Source organism: Cuculus canorus, chromosome 27 (genome assembly GCF_017976375.1).
Source record: "Cuculus canorus isolate bCucCan1 chromosome 27, bCucCan1.pri, whole genome shotgun sequence".
Lineage (NCBI taxonomy): Eukaryota > Metazoa > Chordata > Aves > Cuculiformes > Cuculidae > Cuculus > Cuculus canorus.
In genome coordinates this window covers 411,377-418,973 of record NC_071427.1, presented here as the reverse complement: position 1 = coordinate 418,973, position 7,597 = coordinate 411,377, and the positions used below count along the sequence as shown (strand labels likewise).

The 7,597-nt window shown below is 49.0% G+C and overlaps 1 long non-coding RNA gene across 2 annotated transcripts; it reads right to left on the bottom strand.

Moving 5' to 3' along the window:
- Positions 1 to 301: 301 nt before the first annotated feature.
- On the bottom strand, positions 302 to 7,596 carry LOC128849247 (uncharacterized). 2 transcript variants are annotated; one of them, XR_008447274.1, is made up of 4 exons: positions 7,465 to 7,596; positions 3,194 to 3,381; positions 2,113 to 2,570; positions 302 to 1,872 (listed from the first exon to the last, which is right to left on the bottom strand). It is a non-coding gene; the product is annotated as an uncharacterized LOC128849247 (long non-coding RNA). The 2 variants fall into 2 exon arrangements; XR_008447275.1 differs by having other exon boundaries at positions 302 to 1,868.
- Between the last annotated feature and the right edge of the window lies 1 nt (position 7,597).

The window sequence follows — 7,597 nt, the reverse complement described above, 5'->3', positions numbered from 1 at the left end:
TAAAGTGTGAGCAGTTTGTTGCATTTTCTTATTTAAGGTAAAGCAAAATTCCAGGACACCTTCAGCAGTTTTTAAACTTTATTTTTAGTTCTTTGCCTGCTGAGTTTTGTTGTTAAAAACATCGCTGCAGCATCTTTATTTGTGTGAAAGGTTTTCTTTCTCATATTTTGTGCTGTCAGATGATCCTTGGCTGCAAGATCCTTGTTGGAGAGAGAAGTTGGCTGCTCTGGAGACTGGGAGCTGCCTGGGGTGAGGTGATGACCCAGCTCAGGCATGGGTAAAAAGGAAGAGCCATATCAGCAGGTAGGGAGGACATTTGGTATGTGTTCCTGGCAGAGGGATGCTGGAGTTCCCCACTGCAATTAACACAATTAAACTACTGAGAGATGTGCTCTGCATTTTAGTTATTATTAACAAATAAATTCTCTCTGCAGAGAAGGACTTGGGGGTGCTAATTGATGAGGAGCTCAACATGAGCCAGCAATGTGTGCTCCAAGCCCAGAAGGCCAACAATGTCCTGGACTACATCCCCAGCAGCGTGGCCAGCAGGGCGAGGGAGGGGATTCTGCTGCTCTGCTCTACTCTAGGGAGAGCCCCCCTGGAGCCCCACATCCAGCTCTGGAATCTCCCACAAAAGATGGAGATGGAACTGTTGGAACAGGTTCAGAGGAGGCCACAGAGATGATCGGAGGGTTGAAGCACCTCTGCCATGAGGACAGGCTGAGAGAGTTGGGCTTGTTCAGCCTGGAGAAGAGGAGGCTCTGAGGAGACCTTGAAACAGTTTCCAGTTCTGAAAGGGGCTCCAGGAAAGCTGGGGAAGGGCTTTTTAAAAGGGCCTGGAGTGACAGGATTAGAGGGGATGACTTTAAATTGGAAAGGGGAAGATTTAGTTTAGACGTTGTGAAGAAATTCTTCATAATGAGGGTGGGGAGGCCCTGGCCCAGATTGCCCAGAGCAGTGGTGGCTGCCCCATCCCTGGGGGTTCAAGGCCCGGCTGGATGGGGCTTGGAGCAACCTGATCCAGTGGGAGGTGTCCCTGCCCATGGCAGAGGGGTTAGAATTAGATGATCTTTAAGGTCTCTTCCAACTCAAACCATTCCATGATTCTATGATTATTACATATCTATCATTAATTACACCAGGAATTGTATTGATGTTGCTCACTTTGTAATAGAGGGGCTCATGTAAAATGAGTGAATGTTTCAATGAGGATCCAGTTTTCTTTAAATGTAATGCTACTTGTTTGAAATGCTTCCATCTGCCATTGAGTCCTCTGCCATGTTCTTCTTGTCTGTTTGGAAACCATAAAACTTATTGAAACAGATATAATCATAGCTCAAGCCTTCTTCCGTTCGGTTCGCTTGGCCTTTCTTGGTTTGGCTTGCAGTAGGAAAGGTCGTTTACGTAAAAGTACTGCTTTTTCATGGACATTTAAAATCTGCCTGACCATGCTGTTTCTTTGCAATGAGAACACTGACTTTCTTCACCAGTATTGAACACTAAAATCCTACAGTTACTTGTGTTAAATAGAACATAGTACGAGGTTAAATTGAAATCACTGGAACTGGTCTTGCCTGAAACTCCTCTGGAAGTTTAAGAGGGCTTCAGCTTTGGCACTGAACTGTTGATTTCTTATTTTCAAAGTAGCTGCCCTCCTTCGCTATGAGTTAGTGTTTGCAATATGAGCTGAATTGCTGTGCGTGGTGTGATGGCGGTGATGATCTTCTAAATAACTTTAGATCCCACCTTCCATAGTGTGTGTGGGAAGAATTGCAGATTTCTGTGTACATCCTTCACACGGCTGCCTTCGTTGCAGTCGAGATGGTACTGTTTTATCTCCTTCTTCTCCCAGCTTGGTTTTAAAAATGCTGGCTTTCAGAAAAAAAAATAGATTAGAGAGGGGACTTGGCAAGGGCCCCTTGCCATCTCCATAAAATACCTATAATGCATGCTCTAAAAAAGAAGAGACAGCTAGGAAAGCAGAGGGTGAAGGAGGTGGGAAAGAGGACAAAAAAGAAGATGTTGCCTAATAATGATGCTGCATGTATAAAATAATGTTCACATGGTTCCAATTTTTATATAAAGATGTCTTGGTGTAGTCCAGCCCCTTACATTTTTAGTAACTTTGCCTTAAAGCACATGCTGTGGGTGGTTCAAAGCTGTAATCCTTGCGGGAATGGCCCCATGTGGAAGAGTGGAGTTGCCTGTAGCAACAGCTCCTTTCCTTCTGTTATGTCTCCTTCCTCTCCCGCTCCCTTGCTCTGGAAGAAAGTCTGCCCACAGCGGAACAGGTAGGCAGGTGCTGTAAAAGAGAGAAAAAAATAACCCCCCCAAACAAATCCACCCTTTGGTACTGAGTCTATACATTTCTCTATTACTTTAAATTTCTGACCTTTAGATTCTTGGAGAGGGGGGTCTCTTCCTCCAGGGATCCTTGTTTAGTGCCATGTGGGGCTGCAGAGGTGTGCAGATGTTCAGCCTAGAGCCTCTTTGGTGGGGATGGCGAGTTTAACCAAGAAAATACATGAAGGCCAGGCTGTACCATGGCCTTGGCATTGTCGGAACAGTTCCTGGAAAGAATGCAATGGAGACAACCGTAGCTGAGCGCTTTTCATAGAATTGTAGAATGGTTTGGGTTGGAAGGGAACTCAAGGCCCATCCAGTTCCAACCTCCTGCCATGGGCAGGGACACCTCCCACTGGATCAGGTTGCTCCAAGCCCCACCCAACCTGGCCTTGAACCCCTCCAGGGATGGGGCAGCCACCACTGCTCCGGGCAACCTGGGCCAGGGCCTCCCCACCCTCACAACAAAACATTTCTCCCTATGATCTCATCTCAGTCTACCCTCTTTCAGCTTCAAACCGTCTTCCTCATCCTATCCCTGCAGTCCCTGACCAAGAGCCCCTCCCCAGCTTTCCTGGAACCCGTTTCAGCTCTGGGTATCTTCCATAGATGTTTAAATAGATGCATTGTTGTATTGAACTAGTACGAGGCAGCGTGTTCTGAACTGAAGGTTGCTTACAGCTGGCTCTGCTGGAGTGGCTGCCACAACTCTGTGCATTTAGTGCTAGCATCACCTCGCACCAGAGCCTTGACTCCGATCTTCCTTTTGCCATGTCACGCTCATCTGTTTCTGGTAAATCAGAAAGACTGGGAAGTGTTGAAATACTGTGAGCAGTTTCTAGCCTTTTACCTTAGTCAGATGAAAAGAGGATGAAATAGCACGTTCATGCCAAAGAGCTTCCCTCGTTGGAAATTAGGAAGTAAAACCATGAGCCACTGCCACAAGTGCTGCCAGAGATGGAAGCCAAGTCATGATACCAAATAAAGAAGAGTTTAACTGTTGTAGCAGTCCCCGTTTGGGATTAATGATGAAGACGCCTGAAAAGACCAATAACCCAGGTTTAGAATGTGCCTCAAGTGCTGCTCATCAGCCCCCAGTACAGTCACTTACACAATCGTGGGCACTGCAGAGAAGGTCTGGTGTGTCTGGATACAGCGGGTCTCACCCCAGCAGGGTTTGGTGCACTTGGGGCCTAACAACCCTATGCAGTGCTACAGACTGGGGGAAGAGTGGCTGGAGAGCTGCACGGAAGAGAAGGACCTGGGGGTAATGGTTGACAACTGACTGAACATGAGCCAGCAGTGTGCCCAGGTGGCCAAGAAGGCCAACGGCATCTTGGCTTGTATCAGAAATGGAGTGACCAGCAGGTCCAGGGAGGTTATTCTCCCTCTGGACTCGGCACTGGTGAGACCGCACCTTGAGTACTGTGTTCAGTTCTGGGCCCCTCACCACAAGAAGGATGTTGAGGCTCTGGAGCGTGTCCAGAGAAGAGCAACGAAGCTGATGAGGGGCTGGAGAACAAGCCTTCTGAGGAGCGGCTGAGAGAGCTGGGGTTGTTTAGCCTGGAGAAGAGGAGGCTGAGGGGGGACCTTATTGCTCTCTACAACTACCTGAAAGGAGGTTGTGGAGAAGAGGGAGCTGGGCTCTTCTCCCAAGTGACAGAGGACAGGACAAGGGGAATGGCCTCAAGCTTCGCCAGGGGACGGTCAGGCTGGATGTCAGAAAAAAATTTTTCACAGAAAGGGTCATTGGGCACTGGCAGAGGCTGCCCAGGGAGGGGGTCAAGTCGCCTTCCCTGGAAGTGTTTAAGGAAAGGGTGGATGAAGTGCTTAGGGACATGGTTTAAGGGAGTGTTAGGAATGGTTGGACTCAATGATCCGATGGGTCCTTTCCAAGCTGATGATTCTATGAAAGAAATTGTGATTCTATGGTGTGCAGTGGTCAGCTGAAGCAGCGCATCTTCTCCTCGTCCTTTGAGCATTCCCAGTTGACTTCCTTGCTGGGTCATCTGTGCGTTGCTCTTTGTGTTGGAAGCATCTGTCTGGTTCCTGGTCATGCAGCATGCATAGCGTATGGGTGCAGAACTGCATCTGAACCTGGAGGTGGGTACAATTGGTGGGAGAGGGATGAGGCTACAACATCATCTAAAGCTCCAGCTGCCTGCCAAGGTGAAATACGCTTTCAATTTATCCTCTATCTATATGGCCCAACAGTGGTGTTGGGTTGGAATAAAAATCTTTGCTACAAAAGGAGGCCTTTAAACTCAGTGATGTTCTCTTCAAATACTGGAGACTGGATGTCAAAGGCCAAGACAGACAAACTGTGCTGTCCTCAGGAGCAGCAGAAAGGAAGCAGCCCTGCTGGACAGCTTGGCTCAGTCCAGATCTGCATTTTCAGCCAGGTCAGCTGACTTGTGCTTTGAAGGTTCCCATTTTTCCATTGGCTCAAGAGAGAGCCAGAAGGGACCTGGATGTTTGACTTCAGATGCTAAAAGGAGAGGTGAAGAGAATCCGCCTTGAACTGTTGTGGAGGCGAGGTGGGGAACAGTTGTAGAATCACAGAATCGTAGCGTTTCCTGAGTTGGAAGAGACCCACAAGGATCATTGAGTCCAGCTCCTGTCCCTGCACAGGACACCCCAACATTCACACCATGTGTCTGAGGGCATTGGCCAAGGGCTTCTGGTATATTTTCAGGTTTGGTGCCATGACTGCTTCCCTGGGAGCTCTTCCAGGGCTCCACCACCCACTGGGTGAAGAAGCTTTTCCAAATGCCCAATCTAACCCTCCCCTGGCATCCTCCTGCCATTCCTTCATGTCCTGGTGTTGTTCACCAGAGAGAAGAGTTCAGCGCCTGCTCCTCCTGCTGCCTTGTGAGGAAGCTGCAGACCACGATGAGGTCTCCCCTCATTCTCCTCTTCTCCAGGCTGAATGGACCAAGTGACTTCAGCTGCTCCTCACACTCTTCTCCTCTAAACCCTTCACCTACAGAAGATGTTCTGCTACAGAATTGCAGTACAGATTCCTCAAGCCGAGAAGGCCCATTTCTGTTGAGCCCAACTATGCTGTCATTGTGGACTGAAGGGCGGTGACTTGGCAGAAGAGAGCCCGTGGGCTCCCAACTGCTGATGCCAAATCACTGCTGAGAAGAAAGGAGCTGGGTTTTCTGTACAAATTGTGTTGCTGTTTCTAATTAATTGTTTTCTGTCCTTCCTCTTTCCTGCTCCAAACTCTGCTTCCTTGGATAACTTTCATCCTTCATCTTGGCAGGAATAGCTCTCCTCAACCGTTCTGAGTTGTGCTTGTGACTGTGAGCCTGACTTTCCCTGACCCACAGGAAGGAGGCCAGGAGGAAGACTGACAAGTGGTTAAAGCCTCAGCCTAGCAGGTGAGAAAAATGTTTCTCGTATGATTGCACATTCACCCAGCGACTTTGCAAGTGCTACAAAATCTGGATGTTTTCATAAAATCACAGAATAATTTGGGTTGAAAGGGATGTCAAAGCTCATCTAGTTCCAATACCCTGATCCCCTGCCATGGGCAGGGACACCTCCCACTGGATCCAGTTGCTCCAAGCCCCATTCAACCTGACCTTTGACACCTCCAGGGGTGGGGCAACCACCACTGCTCTGGGCAACCTGGGCCAGGGCCTCCCCACCCTTGCAGGAAAACATTTCTTCCTAAGATCTCATCTCAATATCCCCTCTTTTAGCTGAAAAACATCCCCCCTCATCCTGTCCCTGCCCTCCTTGATCCAGAGCCCCTCCCCAGCTTTCCTGGAGCCCCTTTCAGCACTGGAAGCTGCTCTAAGGTCTCTCTGGAGCTTTCTCTTCTCCAGGCTGAACAACCCCAACTCTCTCAGCCTGTCCTTGTACGGGAGGTGCTCCAGACTGGGATCATCTCTATGGCATTCTCTGAAATTGCTCCAACAGGTCCATGTCCTTCCTGAGCTGAAGGCTCCAGAGCTGGATGCGGGGCTTCAGGTGGGGTGTCACAAGAGCACAGGGGCAAAATCCCCTCCTTCTCCCTGCTCGTCTCACCTTGGATGAAGCCCAAGAGATAACTGACTTTCTGGGTTGCCCGTGCAAACTGCAGCCTCATAGAATCGTAGAATCACCAGGTTGGAAAGGACCCACCGGATCATCGAGTCCAACCATTCCTAACACTCCCTAAACCATGACCCTAAGCACTTCGTCCACCCATTCCTTAAAATCCTCCAGGGAAGGTGACTCGACCCCCTCCCTGGGCAGCCTCTGCCAGTGCCCAAAGTGCCTCATGTTGAGCTTCTCATCTACCAACACCCCCAAGTCCTTCTTTTTGGGGCTGCTCCAAATCCATTCTCCGCCCAGCCTGTAACTGTACGTAGGATTGCTACGGTTTTGGCCAACTGTAGGCTGTTTTGGAATGACCTGGACACACTGATGATTCAGCCGTACTACACCGAGCCGGGCTGTGTGGTGCAGGTATCTAGTTCACTGCACCAGAGAAGAGAGGAAGACAGTTTTGAGGATCAGTGTCTTAAAGACTGAGGCACTGACTGGGTGGTAGATACCCAGACAGGTAAAGGGGGAGACCAGCTCCAGCGGAAGCAAGTGGAGTCTCTTTGCTGGCCGTACAGTAGGGCAGAGAAAGCCCAGGTATTAAGGCTGAGCTATTGTTCCCTGTGTGTGGGTTCTCTGGGCTGAGTTCACATCCGTAACGACCGGATGTGGCAAAAGCCAAAATTACAAAATATCTCTGTTTGTTGCAGAGAGTACGGTGCAGGCCCTGGGTCGTTGGATGCTGAGCCCGGGAGCATGGTGCAGCGGCTGTGAGGATGGGCTCTTGTATCTGTTCACGAGCCTGAAGAGACCTGCTGTCTAATCCAGGGACGTTCCTGGGGAAACGCATCCCAAGAATCCTATGAACAGACCAGCTCGAATGGCTTGAGGAAGTTGTTTCCTGGTGGGAATATATAAGCTGGCTGGTTTGGGATAGTTTTCTTCTGCACTGCCTTTGCCTTTGAATTGCCAGGTTTTTTTTTAAGGATTGAACACTATTTTATTAAAATCTAAACAAAAAAGTACACACACAAAAAAAAAGCAACAACCAACCTGAGACCCCTGAATCAAGCATGGTGTTACCTGAAGCTGCATTTTCTTCTTTTTCGCCAATTTGTTCAGAATACTGGAAATGTAAATTAATGCAAAACTGGTCTCCAGTTTTCTTCTGGGATGATGAGCTGCGGAGGCAATTCTTCCCTCCCCACTAGTAGCG